The 27047-nt window shown below is 44.3% G+C and overlaps 1 protein-coding gene across 2 annotated transcripts in view; it reads right to left on the bottom strand.

Annotated features, from left to right (window-relative positions):
* The window catches only part of TMEM50B (transmembrane protein 50B), a 41416-nt gene extending 22935 nt beyond the window's left edge, over positions 1-18481 (bottom strand). For both annotated transcript variants that reach the window (XM_068973615.1, XM_068973621.1), the window contains exon 1: positions 18361-18481. The gene's annotated coding sequence lies outside the window, so the exon portion shown is untranslated. The remainder of the gene's footprint in view (positions 1-18360) is intronic.
* Positions 18482-27047: the final 8566 nt, after the last annotated feature.

Here is a 27047-nt window from a genome sequence, read left to right as displayed (position 1 = left end):
TTCTCCAATACCACAGTGAAAAAGCATCAATTCTTCGGTGCTCAGCTTTCTTCATAGTCCACTCTCACACCCATAGATGACCACTGGAAAAATGATAGCTATGACTAGATGGACCTTTGTTGGCAAAGTAATGTCTCTGCTTTTTAATATGCTGTCTAGGTTGGTCATAACTTTCCTTCCAAGGAGCAAGCATCTTTTAATTTCATGGCTGCAGTCACCATCTGCAGTGATCTTGGAGCCCAAGAAAATAAAATCTCTATTTCCATTGTTTCCCCATCTATTTGCCATGAAGTGATGGGACCAGATGCCATAACCTTTATTTTCTGAATGTTGAGTTTTAAGCCAACTTTTTCACTCTCTGCTTTCACTTTCATCAAGAGGCTCTTTAGTTCTTCTTCACTTTCTGCCCTAAGGGAGGCATCATCTGCATATCTGAGGTTATTGATATTTTTCCTGGAAATGTTGATTCCAGCTTTTGCTTTATCCAGCCCAGCATTTCACATGATGTACTCGGCACAGAAGTTAAACAAACAGGGTAACAATATACAGCCTTGATGTACTGCTTTCCCAATTTGGAACCAGTCTGTTGTTCATGTCCAGTTCTAAGTGTTGCTTCCTGACCTGCATACAGGTTTCTCAGGAGGCAGATCAGGTGGTCTGGTATTCCCATCTCTTTCAGAATTTTCCAGTTTGTTGTGATCCCCACAGTCAAAGGCTTTGGCGTGAATGCAGACATTTAAAAAGTATTTCTGAGGGACTTCCCTGGTGGTCCAGTGGTTAAGACCCCATGCTTCCAATGCAGGGGGTGCAGGTGTGATCTCTAGTTGGGGAGCTGATATCCCACATGCCATGTGAAAAGAACTTGTTTTATATTTATTTCTGAGAAACACTGAATGGCATGAGTAAATGGTAATGACTAAGCGAAAAAAGCAGGTTATTAAAACTATTGCATTATTTCCTTTTTAGAAAAAAGAATCAGCAGTATATATAAACACATACGTGTGTAAAAATGCTAGAAGGACAAACACCAGTACTTCCATAATATCATTATAAATATGGATGATAATAAAATGGTGTGTGTTTTTTAGTCTATTTTCAAAGTCTGCTGCACTGAGCATGAATTACATTTTTTTAATGCAAAGTGACTTTTAACATTAACACAGTAATTAAAACTATGAATTGTTGATTCTTCTTGCCTGTTGAAAAACCTTTTATATGAGGTACTATGTCTATAACTATGTTTAATAAACAAACTTTTTTGAGGTCAAGGAAATTACTGGTATGTTCTCCCATAAAACTGACCCTGGTAGCAATTTTTAAAAAACAAGATTATTAAACTGAACTAATGGAAGTTTCCTAATACATTCAGTTCAGTTCAGTTCGGTTCAGTCGCTCAATCATGTCCGACTCTTTGCGACCCCATGAATCGCAGCACTCCAGGCCTCCCTGTCCAACACCAACTCCTGGAGTTCACTCAGACTCATGTCCATCGAATCTGTGATGCCATTCAGTTTTAGCATCAGTCTTTCCAATGAACACCCAGGACTGATCTCCTTTAGGAAAGACTGGTTGGATCTCCTTGCAGTCCAAGGGACTCTCAAGAGTCTTCTCCAACACCACAGTTCAAAAGCATCAATTCTTCGGGGCTCAGCTTTCTTCACAGTCCAACTCTCACATCCATACATGACCACTGGAAAAACCATAGCCTTGACTAGACATTAGACAGTCATTATTGCCATTCCAAAAAGAGGTAACTCTTTATAAAGAGAAATGAGTCCTTTTTTTTTTTTTGCCTGTGCCATGCAGCATACAGGATCTTAGTTCCCCAACCAGGGATCAAACCTATGCCCCCTTAAGTGGAAGCTCGGAATCCTAATCACTGGACCACCAGGGAATGCCTTTTTAGAGGGCATTTTAAATGATTCTATTGTGAAAATTTCTGAACAGTTAGTTTAGGAAACCAAAGGACAGCTGCAAAAAGCAAGAGGAGAAAACAACAAACACCTGAATAATATATAAACATGGTCTGAGCAATTTCCATAGACACCCAAGTCCCAAAATTCAAAATTCTTTCCTTTGACCAAACTTTCATACTACCATCTGTTTGTTCATCTTTCTTTGCTAGTGGAGGTAATGGAATTTCAGTTGAGCTGATTCAAATCCTGAAAGATGATGCTGTTAAAGTGCTGCACTCAATATGCCAGCAAATTTGGAAAACTCAGCAGTGGCCACAGGACGGGAAAAGGTCAGTTTTCATTCTAATTCCAAAGAAAGGAAATGCCAAAGAATGCTCAAACTACCGCACAATTGCACTCATCTCACATGATACTAAAGTAATGCTCAAAATTCTCCAATCCAGACTTCAGCAATACGTGAACTGTGAACTCCCTGATGTTCAAGCTGGTTTTAGAAAAGGCAGAGGAACCAGAGATCAAATTGCCAACATCCGCTGGATCATGGAAAAAGCAAGAGAGTTCCAGAAAAACATCTATTTCTGCTTTCTTGACTATGCCAAAGCCTTTGACTGTGTGGATCACAATAAACTGTGGAAAATTCTGAAAGAGATGGGAACACCAAACCACCTGACTTGCCTCTTGGGAAATCTGTATGCAGGTCAGGAAGCAACAGTTAGAACTGGACATGGAACAACAGACTGGTTCCAAACAGGAAAAGGAGTACGTCAAGGCTGTATATTGTCACCCTGCTTATTTAACTTCTATGCAGAGTATATCATGAGACATGCTGGGCTGGATGAAGCACAAGCTGGAATCCAGATTGCCAGGAGAAATATCAATAACCTCAGATATGCAGATGACACCACCCTTATGGCAGAAAGTGAAGAAGAGCTAAAAAGCCTCTTGATGAAAGTGAAAGAGGAGAGTGAAAAAGTTGGCTTAAAGCTCAACATTCAGAAAACGAAGATCATGGCATCCGGTCCCATCACTTCATGGGAAATAGATGGGGAAACAGTGGAAACAGTGTCAGACTTCATTTTTTGGGGCTCCAAAATCACTGCAGATGGTGACTGCAGCCATGAAATTAAAAGACGCTTACTCCTTGGAAGAAAAGTTATGACCAACCTAGATAGCACATTCAAAAGCAGAGACATTACTTTGCCGACTAAGGTCCGTCTAGTCAAGGCTATGGTTTTTCCTGTGGTCATGTATGGATGTGAGAGTTGGACTGTAAAGAAGGCTGAGCGCCGAAGAACTGATGCTTTTGAACTGTGGTGTTGAAGAAGACTCTTGAGAGTCCCTTGCAAAGAGATCCAACCAGTCCATTCTGAAGGAGATCAGCCCTGGGATTTTTTTGGAAGGAATGATGCTAAAGCTGAAGCTCCAGTACTTTGGCCACCTCATGCGAAGAGTTGACTCATTGGAAAAGACTCTGATGCTGGGAGGGATTGGGGGCAGGAGGAGAAGGGGACAACTGAGGATGAGATGGCTGGATGGCATCACAGATTCGATGGACGTGAGTCTGAGTGAACTCTGGGAGTTGGTGATGGACAGGGAGGCCTGGCGTGCTGCGATTCATGGGGTCGCAAAGAGTCAGACACGACTGAGCGACTGAACTGAACTGAACTGCACTAGTTGCCAAATGATGTGCTGTGTATACAAAAATGATTACCACAATCAAAGTCAAGAATTTAGAGGACATTGTCAGAAGAATAAATGTGCTATAAATATACATCAACTATGGGCTATAACATAAAAGTGCTACAATAGAAATATAAAAACAGTGTTACAGAAGAGTTGCCAGGAAGAGGTGAGGGGAGTTTGACAAAGGAAAAATAAACTTGGCTGAGTTTTGAAGCAACAATACGAATGTGATAGATGAAAAAGAAGGAATAAAATATGTGAAATCATGTAGGCACACAAGAAAACAGGGTAGCGTTTACAGTATTTCAAAGAGTGGTGATGGTGATTAACCTGTTTGGGACAAGATCAAGAAGAATTTTTCAGCCTATGCAAATCTGACCTCTACCCTCTAAGCCAGGGATTAGCCAACTTCTTCTGTAAAGAACCAGACAGTGTACATTTTTGGCTTTGCAGACCAAACGATCTCCGTCAGGACTATTCATCTCTGCTGTTATAACAGCATAGACACTATGTGGACAAATGAGTATATGCCTGTATTCCAATAGTACTTAATTTACAAAGCAGGCAGCAGACCAGACTTCGCCCACAGCTCAGTCAGTAGGTCCCTGCTTTGAGAACTAGGGAACTGCCAGAGGCTTATAAGCAGGGAAGACAAGATCAGTGCTGTGATTTAGAAAGATAATTCTGGGCAGAGGAGTATGGAGAAGGGACTGAAGGAAAATGTTAAAGGCACCTTCTAGATAGAAAGAGAATAACGATATGAGCTGAGGCCAGACTGGTAAGGCTAAAGAAAAGGGTTTTGTTTGAGAAATATTAGCACGGTATTATCCACAAGCAAGGAAGAGCTAAGAATGACTATGTTTGGGTGCTCAATGCCTGGCAAGACACCACTAACCAAAACAGCGAAGGGAGAAAGGGAGAGTTTGAGCATAATGGGCTTGAAATGATGAAGGGCCTGCAGGTGGAGAGGTGCTAAAGACAGATGCACAGATGGAATAGTGGTTTAAGATACAAAAAGAGGCTGGAGGTTTGCAGTGATTAAGTGGCAGCTGAAGTCATGGGCGCAGCTAGGGTATCTTGAGGAGGAAACGCAGAAGAGGGCGGAGGACTGACTCTGCTCATCTCCGACTCCCTTCCTTCCTTCCTTGCATCACTGTGTGCCAGGCATCACAGCGGACAACACACAGTGGAACTTAACCAGCACAAAACTCCTCTAGAGCAAGGTACTGTGGGAAAAACAAAAATGAATAAAACTTGGCACCCATCATCAGGAGGTGAACAAACTGGCAGAGAAATCAACTGAGATGTTTTTTAAATCAAGTTACAATTTGTTAAAAAAAAAAACAAAACACAACAAAACTGATACCCCCAAAACCCCAAATCAGGAAATTTACAAAATTTAAATACTGTTCAAGATAGTAGGTCTACATAATCAGACAGCTGACTCAAAAGAGACAGAAATAAAATCTATGGGAATTCGCTGGTGGTCCAGCGGTTAGGGCTCTGTGCTTTCAAATGCCAAGGGCCCAGGCTCAACCCCTGGCTGGGGAGCTAAAGTCCCACAAGCTTCACGAGGCAGTCAAACGAAACATGTAAGAGCCATACAGAGTAAAATATACATCTTCCCTACCTCTACTACTACTACTGGCTATTAGTTACAAGGTGCTTATAGATTACAGACAACTCCACTCCATCCTCAGAGGAACTCTTTGCACAGACTATTCCACTGACTCCTCACAAATACTCTAAGGCAATTACTAAGATTCTCTGGTATTACTAAAAAAAAAGTTTAGAGAAGAACTGGCCCAAGGTCAGTGCTAGCAAGAAGGAAAGCCAGGATTCCACTGAAGCTCACATCTGATTCCAAAACCTGTTTCGTGACCATTACACTGTACCTATGCCAGAGAGATTCACAGCATTTCTCTCATTTCTGGTTTCCTGGGCAGAAAGGTACTATCCTACTGCCTGTGGTGAAGAGAGCAAGAAAAACAAGATGGAGAGAAAGGGCCCCGATTTACAGGAACCCTGTGACCACCCAGAAATAGACGAAAGCCGTCTGATGAGATCCACAAGGACAGTGTGATTACTGCCGCTTCGAGTCTTGCCAAGCGAGTCTGGAGAATACGAGCTTTCTTCCTGGGTTGCTACAAACCTGGTTTCTGGGCACTCACAGTATGAATATTTTATAGGCCTTAAGATCCAACAGTATGAATTATTCAGAGAGCTAAAATACTTTTGGAAAAGACATTTAACATACTTAATCTCAGGATGCTTCTTTGCCTTCTCACCTATAAATCATCTATTAACAGAAATAAAATTTAGGAAGTAGCATCAAGTTTGGTAAAAGATTTAAAACTAAAAGCCAAAGTAAAGGACAGGGAGCTTAGGTTTTTAAGGAGACTCTGATCGTGTAGCTATACAATTTGCCCCAGTAATATCCTTAACAACTTTGAATTATTCAAAACATGAATTATTCAAAATGGTGAACCCTTCCCTATACTGCCTCCCTATGCAGCTGATTCGCAGATTTACTTTTCCATACATCCAACTACTTGCCTGACACCCTTCGGCTGTCTCAAAGTCACGTCAAAATCAGCAGGTGCAACCACAAATTCAAATGCACGGTCCCCTCCTCCAAATCTGATCCTATTCCAGGATTCTCTACAATTAATGAATCACCAGTCATTCGATTACATAAGCCAGAAATGCAAGTGTCTTCCTCTTTACTTCTTTCTTACCTCTCACATCCCTCACCTGATTGTGCCTCCTTTAACTCTCTCATGGCTTTCCTGTGGCTCAGCTGGTAAAGAATCCGCCTGTGATGCGGACTGATCCTGGGTTGGGAAGATCCCCTGGAGAAGGGAAAGGCTACCCACTCCAGTATTCCGGCCTAGAGAATTCCATGGACTGTATAGTCCATGGCGTTGCAATGTGTTGGACATGACTGAGCAACTTTCACTTAACTCTCTCAAGTCTAACTTCCCCACGTCTCCCTTCCAGCACCATCACCTGAGTGATGGAGAGAGGTCCCTCGCCCACCTGTCCCATGACAACAGGTTCCCAACTGATCCAGCCTCATCCTCTCGTGCCCTCATCAATATGTTCCCCATACCACAGCTAGAATGTTGTTACTGCTTTTAAAAGGCACAAAGCTGGCATCTCCTTCCTGCTTAAAACCTTTCACCATCTTTCCATTGCTAAAGACAAAGACGCTGTAGCACGGTCCAGCACTTATTTTCCTCAAGCTGCTCTTGAAATATTTTCTCCTCTCTCCCTGAGTGATCCCCGTTTCTCTTGTAGTGCCTTACACTTGATGAATCACCCCATACAAACCACGCCCCCTCCACGATACCTACCTTTCCATCCCCAGCTCACCTGGTTAACTCCTACTCGTGATGCCAGATGTCCCCTTAGTTATGACTTCTCCACTCAAACATCAGCTTTCCTTTCATTCACTCAAGGTTTATTTACGGAGTGCTGGCTACATGCCAGGCCCTGCTGTGGACACTTACAACAATGAGCAGATAAAAAGCACTGGCCATGTGGAGCTTTGGCAGTAGGAAAGAAGGGAGATGGGAACGACACAATAAACGTAATTTAAATAGTAAATTATAGACCATGTTGGAAAATGATAAATGCCCTGAGGGGAACAGGAAAGCAGACTAGGGGCCCTGGGAGTGTGGGCGACGGGCCAGCTGAAAGGCCAAACTGGTGGACGATCCAGGCCCCCTTGAAGAGATGACACCTGAGGCATGCGGTTAGCCACGTGGGCATCAGCAGAACAACAGCAAGGCGAAGGCCCCAGGGCAGGACTGGCTATTCAAGGAGCAACCTAGAAGCAGGCGAGGTTGCAGTGGAGTCAGTGAGCTCGGAAAGTAGACTAAAAAGGCAACAGGGTAGCCTCACAGGCTACTGTGAGGACTTTCACCTTTCCTGATTAAAATTGGGAGCCCTAACGGAGAAGGTGATGGCAGCCCGCTCCAGTGCTCCTGCCTGGCGAAACCCGTGGACGGAGGAGCCTGGTGCGCTGCAGTCCATGGGGTCGCGAAGAGTCAGACACGACTGAGCGACTTCCCTTTCAGGCACTGGAGAAGGAAATGGCAACCCACTCCAGTGTTCTTGCCTAGAGAATCCCAGGGACGGGGGAGCCTCATGGGCTGCCGTCTATGGGGTTGCACAGAGTCGGACACGACTGACGCGACTTAGCAGCAGCAAGGGAGTCTGAGAAGTCTGCCTTACATTTATTTAAAAGCATCCCTTAGGCTGTCATGGGGAGAACAGACTGCCGGGGGAAGAGTGGGAGGAGCGAAACCAGTTAAAAGGTTGTTGAAATAATCCAAGTGGACGATGATAACGGCTTCCATGCTCTCCTGACTCCACGGCCAGACCTAATTCCCCTAGCATTTCAGTATTAATCTTTTATGTGATCAATACCTACCTCCCTCTGAAGAAAGTAAGCTCCACAAAGGACACCTACGTCCGTTTTTGCTCACTGTGGTTCTCCCAGAGCTTAGCACAGTACATGGCATAAAGAAGGCGCTCCAATACTTGCTGAATGACTGAATCTAACTATTCTGTCTTTCAGACTCTGAAATGCAATACATGTCTCATTATCCTGTCACCAAAAAAAGAAGAGTCAACTTTATATCTAGGTTTATTTAAATTGACAATTTGTAAACACTGATAATAAAAAGTGTTATTTCAGTGAAGGAAATAAAATCTTGCCATGACAATATATTTAAGCATATTATTTCTTAAAACCATCCTCTGTGCTTTCTCAAGTCCATATTCTGCCAGAACTTTCTAAAACTCAGATTGGGGGACTTCCCTGGAAGCCTAGTGGTTAAGACTCCTTGCTTCCACTTGGGCATGGGTTTGCTCCCTCGCTGGGGAATTAAGATCCAATAAGCTGCGCGGCACAGTCAAGAAAAAAAAAAAAGTAGTTTAAAAACAAATTCAGGTGGGATCATGCCTTTTATTCTAAAACTTTCAATGGCTCGAGATAAAGTCAAATGACATAGGATACTTACAGTCTCCCCCTAATACAGCTTCCTTATCTCCTACTAGCCTGAGGCACTCTTCACTCCAGTCACAGAGAAATAAAAGGGAGAAGACAGCCAATACTTACCAAACACCTACTGTTAGGCAAACTGTTAAATATTTTCAATATATGCACTTATACATTTCTGTATCTATTTCTATATATCTATGTCCTTGGAATGGATCTTCATCTCCTTGTCTACAGACAAACTCCCAATTCAACTTTTAGGACACATGCCGGGGGCCAGCGTGAGGAACTCCGCCCATGGCAAAGGTCATGAGGAAGGAGGCTTGGCATACGCAAAGGCGTGATCAAGCCTCAGGAAACCCCCTGTTCCCGAGCATCTAACCCCAAAACCAGAATCTGTTTTATGCTCTCACCTACACCTCTGACTTTACGGGGGGCTCTCCCCCAGAACCGTTTCTCTCGGAGAAGGAGTAAACGTGCAGCTCCAAGGCAATAAAAATTCTTGGGCATGACAAGAGTGTTTCAGCTTACGGACTCCTCTGAAGGTTATCTAGCCCACCTGTATAGGTTCATCCGGCCCCATGTGATTGTTCACAGCCTCCCAATCTGAGAGGCATGAGATGTTTTAGACTTATTAAAGGCAAATTCTTTTGGGGAGTTGGAAATTATTAGTATAGTGGGTTGGTTAGGAATTATATTGGTGAAGGGTTTTTCATTTGTTCTGTCAATTGCTGCTAATTCCCTGGTCTGGGTGGGACAAGGATGTCTCAGGTCAAACCTCTCTGCTGACAGACTAGCTTGTGTGACAGGATTATCCATACTCCTGACACTAGGCACATGATTGTTTACTACCTCTCAACTATAAACAGCACAGAGAGTTTTGGAGTATTTTGAGAGTCTTAATTAGCATAGGGCTTTTTCTTCTTGTTGAGTCAATGATTGCCGCCAGGCCTCCATATCCTTAGGCACCTGGGAATATATTAATCAATGTATTTGGAATATAGAAAAGGAAATATAGTAGTTTTTGATGTTAGCAATACTAGGCTTTTTGAGTGAATGGATTTTCTCTTTTGTAATAGATCACTGTACTTTGTTATAAATCACTGTGTCCTTGCTATGTAAAAATGTAACTTTATCACTATCTTAAGACTAAATAGATCTTAAGGGGAACACTGGTGAAAGGATTTTCATTTGTTGGGCTGATGTTTGCTGCTAAATTTCCATGCTCCCTGCCCTTATAATGAATATAACTAGCATATAGGAGAAATAAGCATTAACCTTTAAGCATATAGGAGAAATAAGTATTAACCTTTAAGATTAATCATGTTAACCTTGGGTTAAATAAATTCCTTTCTTGATTGTAACTCACTACACCCTCATCCTATAGGAATGTAACTTTATTTGGAGGGTGGTGCCTGGTTTAAGAAAAAAACACCCTTGGAAAAAATAAGTTTTTTGGTTATCAGAAAGAAAAGATCATAAAATGTCAGCAGGTCTCACTCATGGCCAGAAGATGATGCAATATCCCTAAGACCTTCTTTTATACATTTATGTGAAGCACCTGATTTTGATAAAGGTCAGGACTGCTGACCCCCACGTGACTCTGTATTCATCCCTATATGTAACAAAAGGTATATAAGCAAACCCAAAAATAAAGAAATCGGATCAGTTTCCAGAAAGACTGATACGCCCATGTCGCTTCTTTCTTGCTCCCGTTTTTCTGGCTGAATTCCCATCTGGAGCATGGATGCTATTCCACGTAATCCAAGTTATTCAGCCTCTTTTTCTCCACTAATCTTCCTACTACACTATCTGTTTCTAATCTCTCTCTGTATCTGTAATTAAATATGTATTTTTCCAAAGACGCCAAAGCCGTCCTCCCACCTTCGAATCACCCTGGATCCACCGGGGCTGGACCCCGGCGGACGCACATCAGCCAAGTTCGGAAATAACTGGACCAGGTGACATCAAGGGTGCCTTCCATTTTGAAGATTCTGAGAACCATCATCTTTCCAGTCATGAAGCAGTTTCCAAAAGCAATACGAACTAGAAGGTTCAAAAGATTTCACCATTAGACTCATCTATGACAAAAAATACAATTAACCAACCAAGTGAAATGTGTAAGCCATTACTGGTCCTCGTTTCAAAAAAAAAAGAAACTTTTAAGGCAGTCTGGGCCAGCTAGGGAAATCAGAATACAGGTCAGAGAACATTACAGAATTGTGGTTATGTAAAGAGAATGACCTTGTTAGGAGATGCTTGCTTACTATTTGGGGGTGAGGTATCAGTGTCAGCAACATATGAGCAAATGGTTCAGCAAAGAAAAAGAAAAAAATGAGGCAAATATGGCAAAATGTTAAATCTATTGTTCAATTTTTCTGTATGTTTAAAAATTTTTTATAATAAAAAGCTGGGAAAAAATAGAGTGGCAGATTATCATGAGTTGCTACCTAAATAAGATGACTGCTACACAACCCCAGAGCTGATCTAACCATAGGAAAACATCACTCACTCTCGGAAGCCACCTTTACCCAGGTTTCCCTGCAGGAGCCCTGCCTGGGAATCTTTGCGTCCTCTGGGATTGCTCAGAAAATGCTCTCCTCCCCTGTTCAGGGAAGCTAGCCGCAGGTCACAGCTCTGAACCCAAGTAGGTGAAAGGGAACCCACCTGGCAAACAGTAATGAGCAGGTAAAGACCTGAGTAAGAACGTTCCCAAAGGGCACAAAGGAAGTAGACGCCTAGACACCAATTACCCTCCTCCAGAGACCGCCACCACCCAGGCAGCTGAAAGTACAGTCCATGGAGTGAGCACCAGCCTGGGCCCTCGCCTACATCAGCCTCTTCCCACCTGTGCCTTCCTGGCCAGGCTCATTTAATTCCATTTTTAATGGAATAGTTGCTATGTGACTGGCACTGTTCAGGCTTTTTTTTTTTAATTGGAGGATAATCGTTTTACAATGTTGTGTTGATTTCTGCTGTAGAGCAATGGCAATCAGCTGTAAGCATACATATACCCCGTCCTCCTGAAGCTCCCCCTCCCCAGCCCACCCTCTGGGTCATCATGCAGCACCAAGCTGAGCTCCCTGCGCTACACAGCGGTTCCCACGAGCTGTCTATTTTAAACATGGTGGCGCATATATGCCGATGCTGCTCTCCGTTTGTCCCACCCCCTCCTTCCCCTGCGGAGTCCACAACTGTTCAAGCTTTAAATATTCCTAGGCTTTGGTCTTCTGATGTGTAAACTGGGGATATGATAACACGTCCCTCAATAAGTGAGAATTAAGAAGACAGGCAGTGTTCAGAACATGGGCTCACTCGATGCTATCAACCACTATCCACCAAGAGGGTTCGCAAACATCACAAACATAGGACCGCTTTGAAGACGGCCTTCTGTTTATGGCAGTACTGCCATTCAGTTCAGTCGCTCAGTCGTGTCCGAATCTTTGCAACCCCATGAACCGCACCACACCAGGCCTCCCTGTCCATCACCAACTCCTGGAGTCCACCCATACCCATGTCCATCGAGTCAGTGATGCCATCCAACCATCCCATCCTCTGTCGTCCCCTTCTCCTTCTGCTTTCAATCTTTCCCAGCATCAGGGTCTTTTCAAATGAGTCAGCTCTTCACGTCAGGTGGCCAAAGTATTGGAGTCTCAGCTACCACTTGGTCAAAAACAACTATTACTATCTTTGGGTGAAGATTTATCTAAGCATCTCATTTTGCTCCCTCCTGAAACGTCACTGAAAACTGCAATCAGTAAAAGGAGTCGTGAACACAATGATGAGAACAGAAAGAGGAGACAAGAGCAGTAAAATTCTGAAAGCCGCAAAGCAGATGGACCATAGTCACTGACTGAGCATGCCCAAGAAGGCTGGACGTCCAAGCCAGTAGCAGGGAAAGCTGAGAATCAGCACAGGAAAACAAGTTAGGGCCCTGTCCCTTTTCTCTTTGCTCAGTCTTTCAGTCAGGTCTGGCTCTTCGCGATCCTACAGACTGAAGCCCGCCAGGCTCTTCTGTCTGTGGGGATTCTCCAGGCAAGAACGCTGGAGTGGGTTGCCATGCCCTCCATAGACTGGCAACTGCCTCATCCATATCCAGACAGAAGCCTGAGGTTTTCCCCTACGTCTGGCCTTCTGGACTGATGGATACCGTGCACAATGGTAGACTCAGGCATCATCCTGAAAACTGGACAGAGGTTTGCCATTCCTCTGTTCTGGTGCAGGAGACTGAAGCTGGATCCCTTCCAGACAGGAGTCTGGAAAGCTACGCAGAGAAGGGAAACTTAAAATCACTACAACCTCAGAAACAAGAGAACATATTGCATCTTAAAGCAAGAACAGCATGTTATCATAAGAAACACTCAGAGACTAAAAAATAGCCTTTGAATACTAAAAGTATAACTGTGGGACTTTCTTAAATCCAAATATAAAGTTTGGGAAGTAAAAGTTAAGAAAATCTAGCCATAAGTAGATGGAAAACAGCAGGTAAGACAATGAGAAGACCTTTACAAGGCTCACATCCAAAACAGGTGTTTCAGGAGGAACTACAGAGAAAATATGAGGGAGAAAAATAACAAAATATTCAGGAAAATTTCTCCAGAATAGGAAGAACTGTATTTTCTGATTTAAAGGGCCCATCAAATACTCAAAATAATGGATGAAAATAGACCCACAGTAAGACAGACCATTTTAAATTTCAAATCATTGAAGTCAAGCAGAAAATGTGTGTGTGTGTGTGCTCAGTTATGTCTGACTCTTTGAGATCCCATGGACTGTAGACCTCCAGGCTCCTCTGTCCATGGAGTTTTCCAAGCAAGAGTACTAGGGGGGTTGCCACTTCCTTCTCCAGGGGATCTTCCTGACACAGGGATCGAACCTGCATCTCCTGCATTGCAGGCAGATTCTTCACCCACTGAGCCATTGGGTAAGCCCCCAAATCACTGAAGTCAAAGCAGAAAACAGTCTGCAGAAATTAAAAAACAAACAAACAAAAGGTTCACATACAAGGGATCAGGAATCACAATTCTCCTGGTCAGGAAACTGCTGCTGTCTGAGCGCCGTCAGAGCAAGTGAAAAGCAACAAAAGACAAGACAGGAAAGATCCCCACACAGGAGAGCTGATGAGAGCCCCGCTGGGCCCCCAGACGCGGACAACCAGCTGGAACGAAGCGAGGTCCCACTGCTCTGCCAGCTTTTTCACTTGAGGACTGAATGCCGTGAACCTGGCCCAGACTCCTTCTAACCCGTCCTCAGCTGGGCTTGGCTGGATCCTGATCATACACTGAGGCAGTTCCTGTTCTCTTTCGGAGTCCTGCAGCCAGCATCAGCAAAGGACACTCACCTCCCTGACAGAAGGTTCTGCTTTGACCTACCCTGGTAACTGCAGGGAGGCCACGGAGAGCCGGCCACGCCCTCTGACCGTATCTCTGCTGTCCTTCCAGTGTTCGCTTCACACTAAAGCCTCCCAGGTCCCCTGAGACGGTAGTAAACGTCTCCCAAGACTCACCCAGAACACTGCCCATTGACCCCTTCAGAAAGGGCCCCCGTTGGGAAAAGTCAAGGAAGCTGAAGCTGTTCTGTCTCCCTCATTTTTCCTGGAAGCTTTCATCTCAAAGTGACAATAAATCCTGTCCTTTCCTTACATGGTCAGCATTGTGCTTGCAATTAGGAAACAAAATTTTAATCTCAAAGGGAGAAAGCACTAGCATTTTTTTTAATAAGCCTGTTTGGACCTCATCTGGGCTCTGGGGGAAATAATTTCCTTATCTCAGTTTATTTAATGAATAATCCACTGTTAATAAAGACACAGTTTATCGTCCTATAAGGTTTGTGCTTAACTGCAAAAATTAATAAGGTATGATCATTACAGCCTTGTAGAAATGATTCATCACAAAGGTATTATGATTTTGTTGCCCTCTGGAACATTAACCAATTATATCTAACTCAGCACTTTTATTGAGACAGTCCTTTCTCTAGGGACTACCTAGATATCTGTTTCTTGCTGCGGCTGCTGCTAAGTCACTTCAGTCATGTCCGACTCTGTGTGACCCCATAGATGGCAGGCCACCAGGCTCCCCCGTGGCAAACACTGGAGTGGGTTGCCATTTCCTTCTCCAACGGATGAAAGTCAAAAGTGAAGTGCTCTTAAAAAACCTATTCTTGGCAGCACTCTCAGTAACAGTAAAATAAAACTTTGAAACATGCTATTTGTATGTAATACGTTTTTAACACTATTCACTCAAGGCTAAATATACTGTTTAAGATGTGTAAATATTTACATGTGTGTACATATACGTATATGTGTATATTTATGCATTCGTGTGTAATGCTTATTTGATAAAGCAAGAGAAAGATTAACTTCTATCACGATAGAGGCTCCCTCTGGAAGAAAGATGTAAATGTTTCCTTTCTTAATGTGGCTGTAGATACAGTGCTGATCACTGCAACAGTATTTATTCCCCACAACCATCTCCATACCTAAGATACCTTTTACAACAAAAGGTATTTGAAGTTATTTCAAAAGAGAACAAGAATTCCAGTTAATGTTGTGTATTCCAGGGGGATTACCACAAGAGGGTATTACACAACACGCCTGTTCACATTTTCTCTTCCTGAGGGCCCTCTACTCATTCCTACTAAGCCAATCAAGTGAGTCAATATAACCTTAAAGTCAACACCCCTAAGTGACAACAAGGTTAAAAAATTCACCATTATCTAACCTGGTACTCAACAAATTTTTTGATCCAGTCTCTAAATATTAAAAGACACACAGATACTAAGAAATGCATTTAAATCAAACAAATTAGCTACTGTCCTTAAGTTGAAAGTCCTTCAAATTACAAAAAGATTCCACGTGAAAAGAGCATGAAAATTATACTCTAAAATACAATAGTCCGTTTAAACTATCTGAGACTTATCCTACAATTTTCAAAGATATTTACATAGTAAATCTTTTAATGGCTAAAACTCAGAAACAACCAAAACATTCACCAATAAGGGGCCAAGAAAATATATTAAAGTACTTCTAAACAGTGGCATGCTTTACAGCATTTTTATTTTTTATTTATTTTTTTAAAACATTTTTTTTTAATTTTTATTTATTTATTTGGCTGCTCTGGGTCTTAGTTGTAGCATGCGGGATCTAGCTCCCTGACCAGGGATCGAACCTGGGCCCCCTGCACTGGGAGCTCAGAGTCTTAGCCACTGGACCACCAGGGAATTCCCTTTACAGCATTTTTAAAATGGGGTAGGTCCACACTGATATGATTATGTCCTTTTATTAATTTAAGTAGGTTGCCCAACAGTATCATGGTACTATCCCCTCCTGGGGCTTCCCAGGTAGCACCACTGGCAGAGAACCTGCCGGCCAATGCACAAGTTGTAAGAGTTGCAGGTTCAATCCCTGGGTTGGGACGATCCCCTGGAGGAGGGCACAGCAACTCACTCCAGTACTCTTTCCTGGAGAATCCCAGGGACAGAGGAGCCTGGTGGGCTATGGTCCATTGGCTCACAAAGAGTTGGACAAGACTGAGGTAGTTACATATGGATGTGAGAGTTGGACTGTGAAGAAGGCTGAGCACCGAAGAATTGATGCTTTTGAACTGTGGTGTTGGAGAAGACTCTTGAGAGTCCCTTGGACTGCAAGGAGAGCCAACCAGTCCATTCTGAAGGAGATCAGCCCTGGGATTTCTTTGGAAGGAATGATGCTGAAACTGAAACTCCAGTACTTTGGCCACCTCATGCGAAGAGTTGACTCATTGGAAAAGACTCTGATGCTGGGAGGGATTGGGGGCAGGAGGAGAAGGGGATGACAGAGGATGAGATGGCTGGATGGCATCACTGACTCGATGGACGTGAGTCTGAGTGAACTCCGGGAGTTGGTGATGGACAGGGAGGCCTGGCGTGCTGCGATTCATGGGGTCGCAAAGAGTCCGACACGACTGAGCGACTGAACGACTGAACTGAACTGAGGTGACTTAACACAGCACATCCCCTCCTAGGGACTGGAATTGAGGGCGCAAAGTAAAGAAACAAGGAGTTCTAACTTATTCTAACCTTTTACTTGATACACTTCTGTGCTGTTTCTTTTTTTGGCACTTGGGATCTTAGCTCAGACCAGGAAGAGAATAGCTCAGACCAGGAAGAGAATCCCTGCTCCCTGCAGGGGACGTGCAGAGCTCTAACCACTGGACTGCCAGGAAATTCCTTGGTTTCCATTTTTCACTTGATGTTTTTCTATGCTAAGTGCTAAGTCACTTCAGTCGTGTCCGACTCTGTGCAACTCCATAGACGGCAGCCCACCAGGCTCCCCCATCCCTGGGATTCTCCAGGCAATAACACTGGAGTGGGTTGCCATTTCCTTCTCCAATGCATGAAAGTGAAGAGTGAAAGTTCATCTGTAACATTAAAAAAAAAAAAAAGTTCGCAACCTGAATGTATTACGGTAATCATTTAAAGGAGTCGATAATGATAAAATAAGATAAATTCTTTACCCTGGAGTCCAGAAGTGAATTCAGAAATGACCAGCCAGTTAAGGCTGCCCTAATCCTAGTGGGCGGAGGAGGATGGAGGTGGGAAAGGCGTGTCTCCGGAAAAGGAACACTGCGCCCTCCCCCTGCTCTCATTAAACCAGCCTTTCCTGCCGCCTCGATACTCAAGATAACTTCGGGTTTTCTTTTTAAGGACAAAGAGGCGTGCAACAGTATTATCGGCTTAAAAAAAAAAGAAGTCGAATGTTTGTTCTACGTCTGAAAACTATGCTTGCAAAAACAGATGACAAGTGTCTGAAGATGATGGAAAAGAAGTGTGACAAGCCTGAGAATCAGAGGCTTGGGAATTGTGAAGCTAAGGCGTGTTATAGTGTGGGTAGGTGAGGAGTTTGAGAGAAGAGGTGGCACACTTCGAAGAGAAATCAAGGTCTTTGAGAGGCACAAGGCTGACGACACATTCACTCCAATCGGAGGCTTGAATCCTTGCCCAACACACACACACACACACACACACACGAGGCTTGAATCCTTCCCCCCTGCCCGCCCCCCACCACACACACACATTAGGCTTGAATCCTTCCCCAACGCACACACAGCGTCAACAGCGGGGCGGGAGCGAGCACAGTGGCTCTCATCATCAGCGCTTTGGCATTAGAAGGTCACGTACTTACCTTTCAAGTTAAGCACCTTCCCGTGATTAACTCGAAAGTCAATTCATTGCTTAAAAACGAGAACGGCCGTCCCCAGGGCAACTACCTTTGCGACACGAGCTGCTCTGTATCTCAAAGGACACCCAACCCTGTACGATCAATCCTCCAAACAATGTCCATCCTCCTCCATCTCCACGCCATACCTCTGTACAGAGTCGGGAAAGTCCACTCAACACGGACCACATTCCCAGCAAGGAAGGGTTCAGAGCCAACGCGAACAGAGGCGACGGGCGCGGCCCTGGCGCACCTCTCTCCCCTTCCCAGCAGCGCCGGGAAGCCGACAGTTCCGAGATGAAAACCTTTCAGGGCAAGCAACCCGACGACGAGAGACCGCGGCGCTCCCCCACCCCAACCCCCGAGCACCGGCCACGGTCACCGGGGCGGGTTGGTGAGGAGGGGGGGCAGCGCCGCCCGGACGCCCCACGGACCCCGATCCGCCCGGCGGCGGCGCCGCGCACCGGGGAGGCCCCGGGAGGGCCGAGGGTGCCTCCCTGCGCCTCGGAGGCGGGCGCTGGTCCCCTCGCGCCCCCCCGAAACGGGCCGCCAGCACTCACCCGGCTTCCCCGACGCCCACGCCGACCCCCCGGGCGCACACGCAGAGGCGGAGGCGGCCACGCCGCGGCCGAGCCGGCGTCCTCCGCGCCACCTCAGCCCCGGGAGAGGAGCGCTCGACCAGCGCTAGGTTGAGGGCGCCGGCAGGGCGGGGCGCGGCGCCGTGCGCACCGCGGCAGCCAATCCGCGCGCAGCAAGTGGCCGGCCGGGGCGGGGTGGGGCTAGGGGCGGGGCTCCGGGACGGGTCCCGATGCCAGCGGGCGGGGCTAGGGCACCGCCCGCGCGGCTCCGAGTCCTCTGATTCGCGGATGCGTAGACCAGACCAGTCTGCTTCTGGGTGACAGCCCCGCTGCTTCTCTGCTCAGGAACTTCAAAGTGTAGCATCCGTGAGATCGCGTGCAGAGGGGATCCCGGGACCCGGGGGCAGGGGCTCTCTTTGCCTATAGGCCCTTCGGCGCTGGCCACAGGTGTCCAGTGTAGGGCACGTGGTCCTGAAGGAGTCTCTGGAAACTGCGGGTCTGTAGAGATGTCCTTTTCTAATCCCCACCACTCAGAAATGATGCTTTTGAACCGTGGTGTTGGAGAAGATTCTTGAGAGTCCCTTGGACTGCAAGGAGATCCAACCAGTCCATCCTAAAGAAAATCAACCCTGAATTTTCTTTGGAAGGGCTGTTGCTGAAGGTGAAACTCCAATATTTTGGCCGCCTGATGCGAAGAGTCGATTCATTGGAAAAGACACTGATGCTGGGAAAGATTGAAGGCAGGAGGAGATGGGGACGACAGAGGATGAGATGGTTGGATGGCATCACCGACTCAATGGACATGAGTTTGAGCAAACTCCGGGAGATAGTGAAGGACAGGGAAGTACATGCACGCAGTCCATGGGGTCGCAAAGAGTCGGACATGACTTAGCCACTGAACAACACCACCCACTCAGAAATGGAAACCTAGAAAGGTGGTTACTTGTCCGAGGCTACCAACGAGTACTGTTATCCATGGTTACCAAAACAACTGACTAGTCTTCTGATTCTATCCTGATGCTTTAAGCGGCCATCCAGATTTTTTTTTCTTACATTCAGGTCTCTTCCTACTGTCTCCTTTAAAGACTACATCTCGAATTTTCAGTGTAATTTCAACAGACTTTGCAAGCTCTGTGCCTCTAAATTTCCTACAGAATATACAATATGTGCAACCTTAAACTAGTTGAATTGCTGATCTATGAAAGTAGACTTTTAAAAAACAAGTTTGTAGGGAATTCCCCAGCAGTCCCGTGGCTAGGGTTTAGTGCTTTCATTGCCAGCCTGAGTTCCACCCCTAGTGGGGGAACCTAAGATCCCACAAACCATGCAGTATGGGCAAATAATAACAATAATGTTTTTAAGTCTTGCTTCTTTTTTGATTATTGTATTAGGATCAGATTTGGCTGCAAGAAGCAGGGGAAAACCACCACAAAATAACACTAGCTTAAACAAAAATTGGTATTTCCCTCTCATGTTTAAGAAGTCCAAAGTTAGTCTACAGCTGCTCTGGTACATCACAGGGACAGATGGAGCCTCCTTATTCCAGCCAAGAAAGTCACCGATGTGTTTATTTATGCTATCAAGTACATGGGCATTTGAAAGATACCAGCCTCCATTCCCAATGTCACCTCATGGTCTAAGAGAGCTGCTGGAGCTGTGACCATTATGCTTACATTCCTACCAGCAGATGAGAGGACAAAGGGAACAGGTATTCTTTTTAAGAAACTTTTCCAAAGTTTATATATACCATTTCTGCTTTCATCCTGCTGGCAAAAACTTAGTCACCTAGCTACACTAAACTACAGGGGAAGCTGGAACATGCAGTTTCAGTACCGAGGAAAAAGGATGAAGAGATATTGGGGGACAAGTAAAAGCTTCTAGCATGGTCTCAAGTCTCATCGCTGTTGAACGTACTAAGTATTTTGAGATTCCCTGAGGGACTTACCTAGTGGTCCATTGGCTAAGACTCTGTGCTTCCACTGCAGGGAGCACAAATTTGATCTCTAGTTGGGGAACTGGATCTAAAGATCCTCCATGCTGCAACTAAGACCCGGAGCAGCCAAATAAATAAATGTTAAAAAAAAAAAGAGTCCCTGAGATTTTTGATTAAAGAGGAATATCTATGAACAAAACACGTATCTATGAAGATGTTACTGTTGACCTACCATTAAGATGCCATGCTTTGAGCTGCCTTCCCAGACATGAGAGGGGACTCACGCTAATGCAGCTTGTTTTTCTATCATCCTGTAAGCTTTTACTTCACAGAGAGTCAAACACGTATAGAGCTTTCATAAATATAGACATTTGCAAGCTATTGGGGTTAAGTTACTAATGTCAGCATTTCAGAGTTGCATTTCAAATGTACTGACTTAAATCTTTAGTAAAGTTGCATGAGTTTGAGCAAACTCCAGGAGATAGTGAAGGACAGGGAAGGCTGGCTTGCTGCAGAGCCTGGGGTCACAAAGAGTCAGACACCACTGAAGGACTAAAAAACAAAAAGTTGCAAATCAGCTTAAAAAAAATCTCCACACATGCCCTGATCAGGTGGTATTCAATTCTGTAACTACCTAAGCATATGTTTTCTTAAACTCTTATTACCTTCCCAGATTCTGGAGTCTTTGTGACTTCAGAACCATTTTCAAGTTTGGGCCAGGACGAGTTCTAAAAGGCCTACTTCACCTAAACTTAAACAGGTCTAGTCCAGTTGGTTCAAGCCTACTAAGAGAAAGAAGCAATCTAGATTGTTCTTCACACCAGGTCCCATGGGTTCTCGTTTGTTCTTACTTCTTGAGGTTGCTTCATGAATTTACTCTAATGGATGGCGTTCATTTCCCATCTTTTAGGAGTATACACCAAAGAGTACTGCAGGAGCTAGGTTGTGTAAAATATAGTGGACTTCTAAAACTATTGTCTTTCTGGGACTTCCCTGGTGGTCCAGTGCCTAAGACTCCAAGCTCCCACAGCAGGGGGGCCCAGGTTTGACCCGTGGTTGGGGAACTAGGCTCTCATGTGCCTCAGATCAACTAAGCCTGCAAGCTGCAATTAGAGTCTGTGTGCCTAACAGAACATCCCATGTGCCATAACTAAGACTTGACACAGGAAATAAGTAAATATGAAATATACACACACACAGTGGGGCTTACCCAGCGGCCCAGCGGTCAAGAATCCACCTGCAATGCAAGAGACTTACAAGACACCCGGGTTCCATGCCTGGGTCGGGAAGATCCCCTGAAGGAAATGGCAACCCACTCCAGTATTCTTGCCTGGCGATCCCCATGGACAGAGGAGCCTGGTAGGCTACAGTCCATGAGCTCACACAGTCAGACATGCGTGAGCAACTGAACAACAAGAACTCTCTCTATATATATTGTCTTTCACCATAAGCTTATTGGGTTGTGAAACAGAAAGACTTCATGTTAGTAAGTCCGTTAGAACGGTTGTATTTGGACTTAGAATTCGGATCAAATTCCTATGGACCTCAAGTGACCCTCTTCTGAAAGGATGGATATGCAGTGTCAGTCATCTGAGTAAAAGACAGCCCTTTTGGTTTTTGTTTTCTACAAAACTGAAACATTTACTGCCTGCAACAAGGAGAGGATCAGTACCAACATGAAGCATGGTGGTAACCGGTGTTTTTGTTGCAGGTGAAAAGATGGTCTTTTAGAGAGGAAACAGGATACCAAAACTTGGGGATCATTTGATTCAGGCAGAAGAGGAAACATTTCTTTCTCAAGTCTAGACTCTGATGACACTGGATACATTTATCAGCTGGTTTTCTTTCAGTTACAAATAACAGAAAAAAAAAATCTCAAACTGGCTTTTTAGAATAGTAAAAAGAAAAAAAAAACTAGTTTTAGAACAGAAAAAAGAGGATATGATCTCAGTTTAAATAGAGATACAGCAGGGAGGTGGGAAGGAGGCTCATAAAGGAAGGGATATACGTATACATACACGTATGATTCATGTTGTACAGCAGAAACTAACACAACATTGTAAAACAATTATACTCCGATTTTTTGGAGATGATGAGAAGTATGATACTCTCACAAATGAGTCATGCTTTTTTATGAGCCATGTTAAAATAATCACCTATACAGGAAAAGGTGGTGATGAAATAGTACAAGTACTCTATGTCAGGGATATATTCAGACACCAGTGTTTAAAATACTGATATGGAGACAAATTCTTCAATGCTTAACGGAACTACGAATGAGTCAGAAAAACATACAGTAGTATAAAAGTATAAGAAGCCATAAAGAAGTTAGGTAGGGGACTTCTTATGTGGTCCAGTGACTAAGACTCCATGCTCCCAATGCAGGGAGCCCAGAGTTCAATCCCTGATCAGGGAACTAGATTCAGCATGCCTCAACTAAGACCCAGTGCAGCCAAGTAAATACATATTTTTTTTAAAAAAAGAAGATCTCCGGGGACAGTATAAGACAAGAGTGATGTCAAAATTAATAAATCATTTCAACATGTAATTTTTATAATATTTGTTGTTTAGTCACTCGGTCATGTCCGACTCTTTGCAAACCATGGACTGTATGTAGCCTACCAGGCTCCTCTGTCCACGGGATTCTCCAGGCAAGAATATAGGAGTGGGTTACCATTTCCTTCTCCAATTTTTGTAATATAGATTGACTTTAATTATACTGGAAGGATAGCACATACGAAATGTTTTTACAACAATTCATGTATGTCTTCTCTATTAGTTATCTACTGCTATATACCAGATTATTTTAAAACTTAACAACTTAAAACATTTATTGATTTATTATCTTGTACAATTTTAAGACTCAGGAATCTGAGACAAGTGTAGCTGACTTGTTTCTGGCTCAGGATTCCTCAGGAGATTATAATCAAACTGTCAGCTGGGGCTGCAAATACTGAATACTTGCCTAAGGCTCTGCTTCCCATAAAGCTCACTCACATGGCTGGTGGCTGGTGGCCTTGATTCCTGGATACGGGCGCCTGGATACAGGCACCCTCTCCACAAGGCTGCCTCAAGACATGGCAACCGGCTTCACCCACAGTGACTGATCTGAGAGAGATAGCAGGAAGCCTCTGGCCTCAGAGAAGACATACCAGCATGTTTGCTCTATTCTGTTGGTCACACAGAGCATACCATGACCTTTGCTCTGTTGTGGGAGTGCGTGTGGGCTAAGCTGTTTCATTTGTGTCTGATTCTTTGCGATCCCGATCCCATCGACTGTAGCCCGCCAGGCTCCTCTATCCATGGGATTCTCCAGGCAAGAATACTGGAGTGCATTGCTATGTCTTCCTCCGGCTGATCTTCCCAACTCAAGGGATGAACACACATCTGTTACATTTGCTGCGATGGCAGGCAGGTTCTTTACCACTAACGCCACTTGGGAAGCTGATTGTGGGAGAATGCTACGCACACCAAAAAATGTGAATATCAGAAAGTGGGGATCTTTAGGGGTAGTCTTAGATGCTGGCTGTGATTCCATTAATTAAATTTTAGATTAATTATTACTAAAATAACATTTACTTCTAAATTAAAAGGGATCTCAAAAAATAAAATAATAATAATAATAATTTTTTAAACCAAAAATCAGGGAGGTGTCTGATCTCTGGTATACGTTTGTCTTTAGCACTACAAATGCAAACTCCAGTAGACACATAGTATCGGCAAGTCAAATGCCACAGGCCATGGTGCCATCGGTAACATTTTTCTCAAATGAAGTACAATTCTCGGTAAGTTCCCAAGAAAATGAAGTACAATTTTCACGGTAGCTGCTTTTATGGGGGGAAAAGATAGTGTATTTAAAATCATGCAAAATTGGCATGTTTCCATGTAAAATATAATCCCTTTTAGGCTTCAATGACTATAAGTGAGTATTCACCCACATGAATGTCTGGTGGGATGTTTGAATGCTGAGCGGGACAAGGAACAATTCCTCAATTTGGTCAAGTAGCTTGTACACTGTGAAACACCCGGTGTCCCTGGCCCCATCTCTGAAGTGCCTGTGGTCAGGGACGATGTTTAAAATACTTACCAACTAGGGTTGCAGGGATTTACCAATCCAGCCAGCCAGCATGACAAACTGGGCTTCCCAGGTGAAAGTGAAAGTCGCTCAGTCATGTCCGACTCTTTGCAACCCCGTGGACTGCCTACTCCATGGAATTCCCCAGACCAGAATACTGGAATGGGTAAGCCATTACCTTCTCTAGGGGATCTTCCCAACCCAGGAAATCAAACCCAGGTCTCCCGCATCGCACGCGGATTCTTTACCAGCTGAATCACGTAAAGAATCTACCTGCCAATGCAGGAGATTCAGGTTTGATCCCTGGGTGAGAGAAAGATCCCCTGGAGAAGAAAATGGCAACCCATTCCAGTATTCCTGCCTGAAGAATCCCATGGACACAGGAGCTTGGCAGGCCACAGTGCATGGCATCTGAGTCAGACATGACTTAGTGACGGAGCAGGCACACATAAATACACATAGCGTGACAGACTGGTCCAAATGGGCTGCCTGTTCCATTCAGTCACTCAGTCCTGTCCGACTCTTTGCAACCCCATGAACTGCAGCATGCCAGGCCTCCCTGTCCATCACCATCTTCCAGAGTTTATTCAAACTCATGTCCATTGAGTCGGTGATGCCATCCAACCATTTCATCCTATGTCATGCCCTTCTCCTGCCTTCAATCTTTCCCAGCATCAGGGTCTTTTCAAATGAGTCAGTTCTTCAAATCAGGTGGACAAAGTCTTTGAGCTTCAGCTTCAGCATCAGTCCTTCCAATGAATATTCAAGATTGACTTCCTTTAGGATGGACTGGTTGGATCTCCTTTCTGTTCAAGTAGTGCCTCGCATCTTGTCGACTGAAGATTCTCCCCTAATTTTCCATAATGTCCTGTGGGGGGCAGTAATGCCTCTGCGGAGAACCACTGATTTACAGCTGAGTTAATAGAGGATGAGATGGCTGGATGGCATCACTGACTCGATGGACGTTAGTCTGAGTGAACTCCGGGAGTTGGTGATGGGCAGGGAGGCCTGGCGTCCTGTGATTCATGGGGTCGCAAAGAGTCGGACACGACTGAGCGACTGAACTGAACTGAACTGAAATCTGCGGAGAACCACTGATTTACTCCTTGCAAGAAACAGGGTCGAATACCTGTGGAGAAGATCCCCTGGTGAAGGAAATGGCAAACCACTCCAGTATTCTTGCCTGGGAAACGCCATGGGCAAAGGAGCCTGGCGGGCTACAGCCCATGGGGTCTCAAAGAATCAGACACAACTGAGCACGCAGGCACGCTCACACGCCCGTCCCCCTCCAACACCCAGCGTTTCATGTTCATCATCTCAAAGGTTTACAGCTATCCTGCAAGTTGAGTCTAATGATATTCATTTGATAAGAGAAGACAGATGCCTAGGAAGGTCTCATAGCTAGCGAGTGGAAAATCCTGGATCTGAATTCAAGTCTCTCAAACTCTGAAGCTCATTCATTTCGTCTCCCCTACATCACATTTCCTCTTGCTCACTGTTATTACAGGCAGTCAGGGAGACAGGGACCTCAAGAAAAATAAAGGACAAGAATAATAATCCACCTATATAGCACACTGAATCCTACCTACTGCATAGCCAGGGAACTCTACTCAATACATATAGTATTGACCTATATGGAGAAAGAAATGGCAACTCACTCCAGTACCCTTGCCTGGAGAATCCCATGGACAGAGGAGCCTGGCGGGCTACAGTCCATGGGGTCACAAAGAGTCGGATGCCGGGGTCCAGCCCCAGTGGATCCAGGGTGATTCGAAGGTGGGGGGACGGCTTCGGCGTCTTTGGAAAAATACATATTTAATTACAGATATAAAGAGAGATTAGAAACGGATAGTGTAGTAGGAAGATTAATGGAGAAAAAGAGGCTGAATAACTTGGATTACGTGGAATAGCATCCATGCTCCAGATGGGAATTCAGCCAGAAAAACGGGAGCAAGAAAGAAGCGACATGGGGGAATCAGTCTTTCCGGAAACTGATCCGATTTCTTTATTTTTGGGTTTGCTTATATACCTTTTGTTACACATAGGGATGAATACATAGTCATGGGGGGTCAGCAGTCCTGACCTTTATCAAAATCAGGTGCTTCACATAAAAAGATCTTAGGAATTTTATGATCCTTTCTTTCTGATAACCAAAAGACTTATTTCTTCCAAGGGTGTTTTTCCTTAAACCAGGCACCACCCTCCAAATAAAGTTACATTCCTATAGGATGAGGGTGTAGTGAGTTACAATCAAGAAAGGAATTTATTTAACCCAAGGTTAACATGATTAGTCTTAAAGGTTAATACTTATTTCTCCTATATGCTTAAAGGTTAATACTTATTTCTTCCTATATGCTAGTTATATTCATTATAAGGGTAGGGAACATGGAGATTTAGCAGCAGACATCAGCCCAACAAATGAAAATCCTTTCACCAATGCTCCCCTTAAGATCTATTTAGTCTTAAGATAGTGATAAAGTTACATTTTTACATAGCAAGGACACAGTGATTTATAACAAAGTACAGTGATCTACTACAAAAGAGAAAATCCATTCACTCAAAAAGCCTAGTATTGCTAACATTAAAAACTACCATATTTCCTTTTCTATAGTCCAAATATATTGATTAATATATTCCCAGGTGCCTAAGGATATGGAGGCC

The sequence above is a fragment of the Capricornis sumatraensis genome, chromosome 1 (genome assembly GCF_032405125.1).
Source record: "Capricornis sumatraensis isolate serow.1 chromosome 1, serow.2, whole genome shotgun sequence".
Taxonomy (NCBI): domain Eukaryota; kingdom Metazoa; phylum Chordata; class Mammalia; order Artiodactyla; family Bovidae; genus Capricornis; species Capricornis sumatraensis.
This window is presented reverse-complemented; position numbering and strand designations above follow the sequence as displayed.